The sequence below is a fragment of the Lissotriton vulgaris genome, chromosome 5 (genome assembly GCF_964263255.1).
Source record: "Lissotriton vulgaris chromosome 5, aLisVul1.2, whole genome shotgun sequence".
Lineage (NCBI taxonomy): Eukaryota > Metazoa > Chordata > Amphibia > Caudata > Salamandridae > Lissotriton > Lissotriton vulgaris.
The window spans coordinates 985,220,297-985,234,703 of record NC_141693.1 but is presented as its reverse complement, the minus strand read 5'-3'; positions in this window follow the sequence as shown (position 1 = coordinate 985,234,703).

Here is a 14,407-nt window from a genome sequence, read left to right as displayed (position 1 = left end):
GACCTCATAAGGAAGGAGGTATTAATGATCCCTTCTCACCTACTCACCTGGTCCTGAAGAAAGCCCGACGATCACTTTGACGAACAAGGGCTGAAACATGTCGACCTTTTAACCCACGAAAATAGGTAGCGAAGAGAACCCTAAAAATTCTCAAATCGCATACCAAGGATATTTTCACCTTCACTAGCTCGAACCCAGAATAATAAAATTCACTCTCTGGCTCTTCGAGTTATTTTAAATTCACCACTCTCACAAATCACTGGACACTACTGCACACAACCTTGGATGACTACCTCCGGGCGGAGGCTGCATACCAAAGAACCCCGTGATTATGCAGACACTCGATAAATCCAGCGGAGAATCAAGATATACCGCTACCCACGATTCCATCTCGAGTGTATGAGGGTTTTTTTAATGAGGGACGTACAGAATACCTGAGTAATCCAGGTTGGCAGGACAAGTGATCCAACCCCACACTGATTTAAAGATTTGAGCCTAAGGAAACTGGTTGGATCGTCGATTTCCTTCTCCCCCCAGCTTTGATTGAAGAAGAGTTGAGCTGCGAACAGCAGTGGGAGCTAACAGAAAGTACTATCGTTGGATAGACAAGGAAAACAGCAATACCTCGAGTAGCAACCGTCCTGGAAACAATATGGCAGAACAAAATTTTGGTCTAAACTACTCAATAGAGGAAATAGATGCCATACTAGCCAAACCACCAATCCGAGCCGAGGGAAACCTGACCCAAACTCTAGCCAATACAAATGAATGGGATGAACTAACAGATCTAAAGAAAGAACAAGTGAGGACAGCAGTTCACGGGATTATTATGACAGAATACCTAAGGGTAAACGCAGCACCTCGTGGACTCTGGGTAACTAACTCACCGCGAATATTCCTGAAAGATTTTGCATTCCGTAAAGACTGGTCTGCAATATCCTGGAAGTGCACACGAGATGATCTGGTCCTAATTATAAAAACAGCGACAAGATTAACAGCAGAACTAACAATCAAGATCCAGGTAATTGAAACAAAACTCAACAATATGGTGGACATAAGAATTTATAAGACGAAACTAGAAAACATCAACAAAGAGATGGGTGAAATGGAAGAATTCCTCACAGAATCCAAAATGCAGAAACTAACAAAAGAACTGAAAAAGTTCTCATTGGAAAAGATTCACCCATACAGTAGCAAAGATTACAGGACAAATGATAATGCTTCGAATTATGGTTCAAATAATAACTCATCAGGAGAAGACAGTGATTCAAGTGGCGATGAATACCACAAGACAGGCAAAAGAGGGAATCAGAGCTTCAGAGGCAACCGAAGAGGACGCAATATGTGGCCCCAACATCAAATGGGTCCATCACCATTCCAGCCATTTAATCCACACTTTCAGGGATGGATGAACCCATATTTCCCGGGCCCCCCGATGATGAATCCCCAACAATACCAACCACGGAATGGATCAAACTTCAACCAACTGAATCCTTTTTTAGGGGTAGGCCGCGCACCGCAGAGACAACGGCGCAGAGGAGTGACGTGGTCAGATCAATCACGCCAGTACCAAACCAGGAGCGTGACAAAAGCAAAGGCAGGACCGAGCACGGCTCCCTCATCGTGAACCTTACAGATCGTGTACTCTCTCAAGAAGAGACAAATATCCTAAACAAAGGCTTAGGATATGTACCAACACCAACAGTTGACATCTTTAAAACCAAATGTGAAGTATCGGAGTTCTGTCGCAAACTGAAACTCAAAGCCTTCTTCTCCAACCAGATGCCCCAGGATGACGGAGATACAAAACTACGTTCAAAATCCAAATTCTGCCCACTAAATTCCCAGGTACCAATAGAAATTGGTACATTTGAACAAGCTGTAATGAATGAATTAGACACCCTGAGCAAAGAAACCACCAAACCCTTCCAGAACTTGACCAGAGCGGAACGACAAGCTCTAGACACACTAAAGAAAGATGAGACAATTGTGATCAAACCGGCGGACAAGGGGCGAGGCATAGTCCTGTTGAGTAAGGACGGTTACAATAAACAATGCCTTGACCTCCTCTCTGATCAAAGATACTATGAGATCATAACAACTGACCCGACACCGAGGTTACAGAGAACCATCTCCCTCATGATTGATGAAGCTGTGGTTAACAACTGGATCTCTACAAAGGAAGGAGAATTCCTAACTACAAAAACTCCAAGGACCCCATATTTTTACTCTCTGCCAAAAATTCATAAAGCACGTCAACCCCCTCCTGGCAGGCCCATTGTTTCTGGCATTGGGTCTGTACTGGAACCTTTGTCCAAATTTGCTGACGAATATTTGAAACCACTAGTGCAACAGACACCAACGTATCTGAAAGACACGAGGGATCTACTTAACCAACTGACCCAAATAACCTATACAGAAGACACAATGATCCTGATAGGATTGGACGTTGAAAGTCTATATACTAGTCTGCCACAACGAAAAGCCTTGGAAACCCTGGAGAATGTACTGTTTGAAAAAGAGTGGAATTACAAAACACCACGACACTTTGTCCTGGAAAGCTGTAATCTAGCATTAACTGAAAACTTTTTCAAATATGAGAACACCATGTACAGACAACGACATGGTACATCCATGGGCAGTTCTTTCGCCCCGAGTGTGGCTGGACTTTACGTGAGCAATCTGGAAAAACAGATTATCAATACCCAACAAAATCCCTTCCATCACCAAATCCATTTCTGGAAGCGTTTTATTGACGATATTCTTTTAATCTGGGAAGGTGATATGGAAAGCTTCGTGAATTTCCACACAAGGCTGAACACACAAGATGAATGGCTGTAATTCACGTATACAGCTGATAAAAAGAGTATAGATTTTCTAGACATCACTATACTCGTAGAGAACAATCAACTGTACACAAAAACCTTTTTCAAACCCACCTCAAAAACAGTCTCCTGTCCTTTAACAGTTACCATCCACGCCCACTAAGGGAAAATCTTCCCTATAGTCAATTCTTACGGTTACGTAGGAATTGCAGCAAGAAGGAGGATTATAAATCACAAGCAAAAGACCTCTGCACAAAACTGAGAGCACGAGACTACCCAGAGAGAGTTATCAATAAATGCAACACGAGAGCTAAAAATCAGAATCGAGAGGGAATCCTGGAGAATACGGAAAAACCCCCACAAGAAGATCTCCTAACATGTGTTACCACATACAGTCCAATAGCGAATCAAGTGAAGAAAATCATAAACAAGCATTGGCGAATACTTACATCAGCAAATATATCATGGCCTAAACCACGCTTCGCTAACAAGCGAACTGGGAACTTAAATGACCAACTAGTCCACACGAAACCTAAATCTGCTGCCCTCCCAAGAGAAACGACACTGTGGAACTTACCACCGATTGTGGGACATTTTACATGCGGCTCATGCTCGGTCTGTCCACTCACGAGACCGACTAAAGAACTACAACTCTTGCCAAATTTCAAATGAACAATACGGAGCCACACAAACTGCAACACTAGTCATATAACTTATATGATTACATGTCCCTGCAGTAAAATTTACATTGGGATGACATGCCGTAAGGCAAAAACAAGAATCAGCGAACATCGCAGCAACGTGAGATGTAAGAAGGAAACAACCAAAATGGCAACACATTATCTGGAGAAAGGCCACACAGTAGATGATCTTCAGTGGGTGATCCTAGAAACATTACAGACCAAGGACCACAATGCGGAACGCATATTGTTCGAGAAAGAAAAAAAGGTGGGTGCACCGATTGGGCACAGATGTACACGGTCTAAATGATAGCATCCCATGGGCCAGCATGAATAGATGATGTACACTCATTTAAATATAAGTAATCTTTAGCATTGATCCACTACTAATAGCTACTATAATGTTTCCGAACTAAGTTGTAAGTCTTTTTACCATATCCATTGGGGAGGATAAAAGGGAACCAGGAACTAGGTAGCACAACCGGGTCCTGGATGGCAGAGTCAGCACAAGTCGCAGAGGAGGATCTACAGGTAGAACGCGGGAATTACTCCAGAAAAAACAGATAAGTACAGCTATCCCCGCTTAATCTTAACAATCCCAGCCTCCAATATTCTTAAATTTTCTTAAATTTTAGATAAGACCTCCCAACAGACTCCCAAGGCACCCGTGGAAGCACGGATTAACACGTGCGGAGGTATGTAACGAGCATGCTATTGAGAACACGCCCTATGTTTGGAGCATATAACAGTTTTAGGATAATAACACAAAAAGTCAGTCTAAGCACGAGATGAGACTAATTTTGAAAAGTGTTTAGAGCATATATAGTAAGTAGAGTGGAAGAAGTCTTAGTGGATAATGCTAAATGTTTAAGGAAGATACGAGATAAGAATATCGTGATATTTTTGTGAATAGCGATGAGAAACTTCATTTCTGAATGAGGGTTGATGACAGAGTAACTCTATGACTTAAAGTGTGATCTTAATTGGCAAGTTTTTTGAGTATGTGGTTACCCAAGACAGGATTGTGGCGAAGCTATGAATGGTAAATAATTTACCGTGAACACATAACATATAGATAGACTAAGCAAACGCCCCGTTTTAATACCCTCCCTAAAACTGACACATCCCTTTTTCCACAGGCACAAAAGTTGACCTCATAAGGAAGGAGATATTAATGATCCCTTCTCACCTACTCACCTGGTCCTGAAGAAAGCCCGACGATCACTTTGACGAACAAGGGCTGAAACATGTCGACCTTTTAACCCACGAAAATAGGTAGCGAAGAGAACCCTAAAAATTCTCAAATCGCATACCAAGGATATTTTCACCTTCACTAGCTCGAACCCAGAATAATAAAATTCACTCTCTGGCTCTTCGAGTTATTTTAAATTCACCACTCTCACAAATCACTGGACACTACTGCACACAACCTTGGATGACTACCTCCGGGCGGAGGCTGCATACCAAAGAACCCCGTGATTATGCAGACACTCGATAAATCCAGCGGAGAATCAAGATATACCGCTACCCACGATTCCATCTCGAGTGTATGAGGGTTTTTTAAATGAGGGACGTACAGAATACCTGAGTAATCCAGGTTGGCAGGACAAGTGATCCAACCCCACACTGATTTAAAGATTTGAGCCTAAGGAAACTGGTTGGATCGTCGATTTCCTTCTCCCCCCCGCTTTGATTGAAGAAAAGCCAGGAGAGGATCTACAGGACACGCATCACCCTCTTCCAACACACTGAGGAGGACATCCATGTGCACTACAGGCTGCATCCAGAAAGTATCCTGGAGTGGATAGAGGAGCTGACACCCAAGCTTTATCACCCCACATACAAGGCCCACACCATTCCCACACACATACAGGTGTTGTGCTCACTGCAACTCCTAGTGTCAGGGAGTTTCCAGGGGGTAATTGCAACAGTGGGAGGGGTGCCCCAGAGCGCACTTTCATGTTTCTTCCATGCTTTTCTCAATGCAATGATGCAGAGGATGCATACCCACATCAAATTTCCAAACACACAGCAGGAACTTGACCAAACCAAACAGGATTTTTATCAAATTGCCCAATTTCCCCACGTGATTGGCTGTGTAGATGGAAGACATGTCGCACTGTCCCCCCCATCACACAATGAGTATGTTTTAAGAAACAGAAAATCATACCATTCAATTAACATCCAGGTAGTCTGCAATGCAAAAAATCTCATCACCAATATTGTATCTAAATTTCCAGGGAGCACTCATGATTCCTTCATTTTTAGTCACTGTGCTTTACATCGTAGACTTACAAATGGTGATTTTGGAGAGGGATACCTGCTAGGTAATTACATGGCACACACTGTAGTATGAAATGTTCCAACTTTCAACATCTCACTAAACTTCAACATTCTTCTTCCATGCAGGTGACAGTGTATATGCTGTGCGTGACTACATTCTCACACCCTACCTGAATCCAACCACAGCTGCTGAGCGGAGATACAACACTACCCACAGAACCACAAGAGCCACCATAGAGAGAACCTTTGGAATCCTGAAAAGCCGTTTCTGCTGCCTCCACAAGAGTGGAGGCACTCTACGTCCAGAGACATGTTTCAAGATAGTGGTGGCCTGCGCTATGCTACACAATATTGCCATCAAGAAGGGCACCCCAGTGGATCTGACTGACTCCGACACATCCGATGAGGAGGAACCAGCCCCCCAACGCAGACGTGCAGGAGGAGCTGGGGCAGATGCTGGGCGCATACGAAGTGATGACATCACACAGAACTACTTCTAGGTAAGAGAATAAACCACAATGACCAATGTTGTTGTTCAAAAAAATTTTTTATTCTTAAATGCAGGATATGCAATGTCACACAGTGTGATTGTAAGTCAGAAATGTGCATGTGTTCATGTCCATACAGTGCCCAAATGTCATTAACGTAAGTCCTCATGGGATGTGTTGCTTCACAACATACCATTGTCCATTCTGCTCCTTCACCTAAGGCGTGAACGCCCTGATGAACCACCGTCAGCCTGTTCTGTATTTTTGGTGTTGTTGTCCACACCTCTGCCCTGACGGCCACTCCTACGCCTTTCTGCTGGTATCAGTGGAGTAGGTGTGCTTCTGCTGGATTGGCCATCAGTGTCTATGCTACCTGGCGTAACAATCCCCCCAGTTACAGCAGCACGCAGCTGATCAAGTTAATGGGTTACCTGCACCAGGCTTTTGGCAACATCCTGACAGCAGTGTGCCATTTCATGTTGCATGCTCACTGTTCTTCTACAAAGCATGAATATGGCTGTAGATTGGCAGGTCAGAGCCCTTGCAAATTGGTCCAGCCGTGTTGTTAAGCGTCGTTGGTCCCTGCGCTGGGCCTGCCTAGTAATCCTTGCTTCATTTTTTTTTTTTTAATTAACATTTTATTGAAATAAAACAGAGCAAAATCAGTAGTTCAGTAGCATAATGACATACAGAGAGTAATACAATACGCATTGCACACACAAGTATAATATCTCATCTTGTGTCACAGTGTGAGGGTCCAGTTCTGTCCATGGCCATGTCAGCAGTGGGAGAGCTACAAATCTCACCCCTATAAACATTCCAATGACCCCACCTTATGTTCCATTTTTTGGGGCAGCCTCTAAGTTCATAAACGGTCTTCTCAGCGATGGTCTTCTCAGCGATCATAGATCTATCCATTTCTGCAACCCATCCCACTATCAACGGTCGTTGAGGAGCGCCCCAGTGCATTGCTATCAAGCGTTTTATGAGAAGACATCCCAGAGCCAGCCATTGATGCTCTATCTCTGTCAGATCCGTTGCCCCCCAGACATTGAGGATCCCCTCCTTGGGTGACAATGGGATTGGTTTCCCCAGCGCATCCGTCATTTTCTTGGTCACCCCCTTCCATAGCAGTTGAATTACCGGACACTCCTATAAGGTATGATAAAAGGTGCCAATCAGGCCACAACCTCTTAGACACAGATCATCAGGGCATCGCCCTATCTTAGCTAATAGGGGACCAGACATATACGCCCTGTGTAAAATTTTCAACTGTGTCAGTCGGAAGCGATGGTTTATCGCTGTTTCCCTGGGGGACATCAGCGCCGTTAGCCAGTCTTCGTCCTCCAAATCTCCTATGTCACCCTGCCATTTCTCACGTAAGGTTTGAAAAGAATCAGGCAAAATATTGCATAATTTGCGATATGTACATGATATTGCCTTTGTCAGAAGGGGTTCGAAGAGCAGTCTGTCATCGAGGGGTGAGGCCTGGGGGAGGGAGGAGACGTCAGGTATGTTCGTGAGGATGGCATGTTTAATTTGCAGATACCGAAAGGCATCTCCCTGGGTGAGTGCGTGTTTCTGCTGGAGGTCGGAGAAAGTTAAAAGCTTCCCTCTATGAATCAAGTATTCCAGTGTGGATATGCCTATGGTGTCCCACTTGTCAAAGCCCAGTTGGAAGCAAAGGGAGTCCAGGTTCTGTGAGGACCATAGTGGCGTGGCCTTGGTAAATTTGTTGGACCAACCCAGAATTTTAGTAGTTCGATGCCATATAGCTATTGTTTGCGCCATGGGGCCCACGTATCGATTTTGGGTAGGTTTACTATATAGAGCTCCCAAGTAGCCCTCTCGTCCCGTTTGGTATCGCTCTAAGTGAAATGCCGGATTCGAGGGTGATCCATGAATCCAGTGATTAGTATCCAACAGTTGAGACGCCCAATAATATAGGCGCATGTCGGGTAGGGCAATGCCACCCCGTATAGTGCATTAAAATAAGAGTCTGCGATGGGAAACGGGCAGTTCTGAAGGGCATACAGGAATCGTGGGAGTGCCAACATTTTAAATAGGGCTGCCCTACCGGGAAAGGACAGAGGCAGTGATCTTCAATGGGAAACGTCATCACGTAGTCTTTGCAACGGGCCCATCAGATTACGATCAAAGAAAAGTTTAGGATCCGAGGTGACGAAGATGCCGAGATACTTAAAAACGTCGAGGGCCAGGGTAATGGAATACCCTCGGGGTAGGGTGGGCGGGGGCCGTATAATACATATAACACTGATTTGGACCAATAAATTGAATAGCCCAAATATTTCCCGAAATTTGTAATGACATGGAGTAAGCTGTTGATGGAAGCACGGGGGAGGCCATGTAGACTAAAATATCGTCAGCATAGAGGGGGGTCTTATCGGTCGTATCATCACTCCATTTGAGACCCCGAATAGAGGTGTCAGTGCCGATCCAAGAGGCCAGCGGTTCTAGGGTCAGTGCGAATAGTAGTGGTGATAGGAGGCAGCCCTGTCTGGTCCCCCTGTGCAGTGGAAATTGTCAGGATGTGTGATTATTGACCCGCACTTGTCCCAATAGGTCTGTATATAACAGTCTAAACCACTGGATAAAATTAGGCCCAAAGCCGAATCCCGTTAGAACCTCAAAGAGATAAGACCACTCAATCGAGTCGAACGCCATTGTGGCATCGAGAGAGAGAATTGCGGCCTCCTCCTGTATATAGGGCAGTCTGCCCAAGACATTATTTACCCTTCGGAGATTCAAGGCCGTATTGCGACCCGGGAGGAATCCTGACTGGTCATCATGAATTAACGATGGGAGGACCGTGAGAAGTCTTGTCGCCAGACGTTTCCTTGGCTTCCGCACTGATCAAAGAGATCGGCCTATATGATCCGCAATCGGTGACCGGTTTATTTGGTTTATGAATAACAACTATGGAGGCCAACGTCTGATCGAGTGGTAGAACACCTCTCTCCCGGCTCTCTTCGAACATATTCTTTAGGTGAGGGGTTATACCAAGAGCCATGCCCTTCAGGAATTCAATGGGGATTCCATTGGGTTCCATGGCCTTGCTCGATTTGATGGCAAAGATAGTGTTGTTTACCTCTTCCGACATAATGTCTGTCTCAAGAGCATCTCTATCTATCTCGGAGAGAGTAGGCAGATGCATCTCCTCTAAGAGTTGCCGAGATTCCTCAGCGATGTATTGCGCTCTGGCCGTGTACACCTGCTCCAAGTGGTCGGCAAAGGCTTCTGCTACCCCTTGGGGATCTGTAATGTGAGTCTCATCGGAGCGGACAATCAGTGGAACCCATCTTGTTCCTTGTTTGCGTCGCTCTAGCCATGCCAGCATTTTACCGGCGCGATCACCCAGTTCATAGACTTGATGGCGAGTCTGAAGTAGCCTGGCCTGCGCCATCTCATTGGCCAGGGCCTTATATTCTAGTTGCTTCATTTGGAGTCGACTAGCCGTATCCTCGGACGGGTTAGTATTATGAGCCGACTCAAGACAGAGCAGGTCGGTTTTCAGCCTGAAGAACCTGTTCGTTATGTTTACGTAGGTATCCGATCATAACCTCCGAGTGTACCAATCCAATGTTTTCAGCTAAGTAATAATCTGTGTGCTCAATCAAATCTTCTTTAATGTCTGGAATTTTTAAGATCCACAGGTTAATAATGATCGACCCTCGATTAAGTCGTTGGTAGTAGGTAAGTTTGACACTAAGGGGGAAGTGGTTGGAGATGCCTCGGGGGAGTCCTCGTATATTTATGAGGTAGCCGATATCAGCCGTGGGACAAAAGAAATAATCAATACGAGACATACTGTTGTGTGCATTGGAATAATGTGTGAAGTGGGGAGTATCTGGGTGTAGTGTTCTCCAGAGGTCCTCCAGTTCCATTGCCTGCGTGAATTCCGTGAGCTCAGACCCATGTCGGTGGGATCGTCTCTGGGGGTGTCTGTCTAACTGATTATTCATTGTCATATTAAAGTCACCACCGATAATCAGTGTACCTTGGGGAAGGTCCAGCATTATTTTGCCTAGGGTTCGCAACGCCTCCCCACCCAAAGCCGGTGGAAGGTAAGCCGAAACCACATTCAGCGATCGCCCCTCCCAAGTGGCCTCCAGGACCGCAAATCATCACTGCAGGTCCGCCCGGGTGTTCGTAGGTGTGAGTGCCAGGTTTTTCTTTACAAGGATACCCATGCCCCGGGACCCGGATGTGAACCCCACATGTATCAGCAGTTTGTAACCCCATCGCTGGAATGCCTGGCAGCAGTTACCCACCAGGTGCGTCTCCTGTAATAAGACTAGGTCGGGTGCTTCTTGCCTGAGATATTGTAAGACCACCCCCCTCTTTATTTTGTTGCCTAGGCCGTTAAAATTCCATGTCATGATTGTGAGTGCTTTCTCAAGGGATTTTGTCATGGCGTGGTTGGAAAAAGAACAGGTCGGATGATCTGTCCAGGAGACTATCCCTCCCCCAGAAGTAACAGTCACAATCTGGAAAGTACTTTGAGACATCCCCCAAGGGGACTGAGGAGCCTCACAGCTCGGACCAGTACGGCCCCTCGTCTCTGACCATTGTCGCTGACATGACCCAAAACTACAAAATGCTCTGTAACCAAAGAAATACATAATAATCGCAAACCACAACAAAGATTCCCTCCCACCCGTCCCTCCCCCCACCCTGCCCCCTGCCCGGGGACTTGAAACTATCCACACCTCAACTAGGCAGAGTGCCTGTTGCCGTCCCAACCATTCACAGGGTACCTGATGAGCCACCGTGCCTCTCGCCTTAACCAGTTTAACATTGTAGAACAATAATATTCAAGAACATACCAGTTCAGGTCCTACAATAACATCATATATAGGCAGCCAACTTAGTCCACTTATTCTTTGAGAGCCGAGGAGGACAAACATGAGGGTCTAATAAGGAGTTTCAAGCTCCGGCTCGCAGCCAAGAGCGGGGATGGCGTCAAGAGTTCTAGTCGTCTGAAGCATGACTGTTCATATCCCCTGGGGCAGATCATGTCTCTGGGGGTGTCGCTACGAGTTATCCTGGCCTTCCTCAGTCATCTGTTCTCTCCGTTCCGGTGGATGATCTTGGCGGGCCTCTGCTCCGGGTGTACTGCGATTATTCGATGTCTTCCCCACCTGGCGCCATCCCTCCAGCCATTCCCACGCCGCCTCTGGGGATATGAAAAACCAGGTTTTGCTCTCTGATTCAACACGTAATTTAGCAGGAAATAGCATAGAGTATTTTATATTTTTGTCCCGCAATGCTTTTTTAACATCCATGAAACTGGTTCTGTGTGCCTGCACTTTCATTGTGAAATCCGGGAAGAATGTGATGTGGGCATCCTCGATTTTCGTCGGTGGTCCGCTCGTGCCGTTTGGAGTATGATGTCCCTATCCCTGAAGTTAAACACTCTTGCGAGAATTGGGCGGGGAGGGGTCCCTGGTTTCGGTCTACCCCCTGGAACTCTATGTGCCCGCTCTATAGAGAAATAGCTGGAGAGACGTTTTGGCTGGAGGTGTTTCTATATAAGGTCTTCAACAAAGAGGTCGACCGCCGGCCCCTCCATTCGTTCCGGAACTCCCAGAATGCGGATATTATTTCGCCTCGCTCGCCCAATCATCCAGAAGCTCATTCATCTGGTGTTGTTGTTTTTGGAGCTGGACCACTTGTTGCTGGATAGTAGAGGTATCATCACTTGCTTCATTTAAATGTGCCTCTGTTGCTGTTGATATTTGCCTGATGCCAACTCTCACCTCTGACATGTGCCGATCGTGTTGCGCCAGCTGACGCTGGATTGACGATATGCTTTTGCTTTGCAGGCGCTGCACATGTAACATTTGGCCCTCCAGCCCAGCAAAAACAGACTAGGTACCTGTTGTGGCACTGCAGGTGTTTTCCCGTCCCCTCTGTCTGGCTCCACTGCCAGTCGTGTTGGATGTGGGTGTTTGGGATCTGCCCTGAGCTGTGCTAGGTGATGCACCAGCCTGTGTTTCGTCTTCAGCATCTGTGGACCCAGATTGCATTTGTATTAATGCAGGTACCATATTGCGCCGTTTGGTTTGCACAGAAGGTGTGTCTCGTGTGGCACCCTGTCTTTCCTGCCCTGCCTGGTCCTCTGCTGAAGCTGACTCTCCCACTGCTGCAACAGTGTCCTGTGTTGTTGGTCCATCTGCCAAAAAAAAATCACACGAGTTGTGTGTAATTTTTGTTTTTTTCAATAAAGACTTTTGACAACACTATTTACATGCCTGCTTGTCTATTTTGTGTACTTTGCATATTCCTATTGGAGCTGTTCCCTATATACCCTTTGCATGTGTATCTGCCCCTATTTACATAACATAGGACTACATTTCCCAATATGCTTCACTGGGTATTACTAAAAACATGGACCGGATTCCTATTCATGCATGTGGATTTTGGAGTTTGGGTGGGATGGGAATGCAATGGATAATTTTGGCATGCATCTTACCTTCTGTGGTGTCTCTGGTTTCAGAGCTGTCCAGGTCAGCCAATCAATCAATCAATCAATGAAATTTGTAAAGCGCGCTACATACCCGTAGGGTCTCAAGGCGCTGGGGGGGGGGGGGTGGCGCTACTGCTCGAACAGCCAGGTCTTCAGCTTCTTCCTGAAGGAGAGGTGGTCTTGGGTCAGGCGCAGGTCGGTCGGGAGGGAGTTCCAGGTCTTGGCAGCCAGGTAGGAGAAGGACCTTCCTCCTGTAGTCGCTCTTCGGATGCGGGGGACGGCGGCGAGGGCGTGGTTGGCAGATCGGAGGTGGCGTTTGGGAGCGTAGAAGTTGACTCGGCTGTTGAGGTAGCTCGGGCCTTGGTCGTGTAGGGCTTTGTGTGCGTGGGTGAGGAGGCGGAAGGTGATTCTTTTGCTGACGGGGAGCCAGTGAAGGTCTCTCAGATGTCCGGAGATGTGACTGGTTCGTGGGATGTCGAGGATGAGTCTGGCTGAGGCGTTCTGGATCTGCTGGAGTCTCTTCTGGAGCTTGGCGGTGGTACCGGCGTAGAGGGCGTTGCCGTAGTCCAGTCGGCTGGTGACGAGGGCCTGGGTGACGGTCTTCCTGGTCTCGGTGGGGATCCACCAGAAGATCTTCCGTAGCATGCGTAGGATGTTGAAGCACGCCGAGGAGACGTTGTTGACTTGCCTGGTCATGGAGAGGGAGGAGTCCAGGATGAAGCCCAGGTTGCGTGCATGGTCTGTCGGTTTGGGTGCAGTGCCCAGGGCGGGAGGCCACCAGGAGTCGTCCCAGGTGGAGGGTGAGGGGCCCAGGATGAGGACCTCCGTCTTGTCCAAGTTCAGTTTTAGGCGGCTGGTCGTCATCCACTCGGCTACCTCCTTCATCCCTTCGTGCAGGTTGGCTCTGGCGGCGGCGGGGTCGTTGGTCAGGGAGAGGATCAGCTGGGTGTCGTCGGCGTAGGAGATTATGCTGAGGTTGTGTTTGCGTACGATGGCCGCGAGGGGGCTCATGTAGACGTTGAAGAGGGTGGGGCTCAGAGATGATCCTTGAGGGACGCCACAGATGACTTCGGAGGCCTCTGACTTGTACGGTGGTAGGCGGACTCTCTGTGTTCTTCCGTCGAGGAAGGAGATGATCCATTCCAGCGCCTTGTCCTGGATTCCGATGTTGCTGAGGCGCCGTACTAGGGTGCGGTGGCAGACCGTGTCGAATGCCGCGGAGAGGTCTAGGAGGATGAGGGCCGCTGTTTCTCCATTGTCCATCAGGGCTCGGATGTCATCGGTGGCGGCGATAAGGGCGGTCTCGGTGCTGTGATTGGCTCGGAAGCCGGACTGTGAGGGGTCGAGGGATCCGTTCGTCTCGAGGAAGGCGGCCATCTGCTTGTTGACGGTCTTCTCGATGACTTTGGCTGGAAACGGGAGGAGCGAGATGGGGCGGTAGTTCTTGAGGTCGGTGGGGTCCGCTGTTGGTTTCTTGAGTAGAGCGCTGAGTTCGGCGTGTTTCCAGCTCTCAGGGAAGATGGTGGTGTCGAAGGATGTGTTGATGATGTCTCGCAGGTGGGGTGCGATGACAGCGTCGGCCTTGTTGAAGACGTGGTGAGGACAGGGGTCGGTCGGTGATCCGGAGTGGATGGAGTTCAT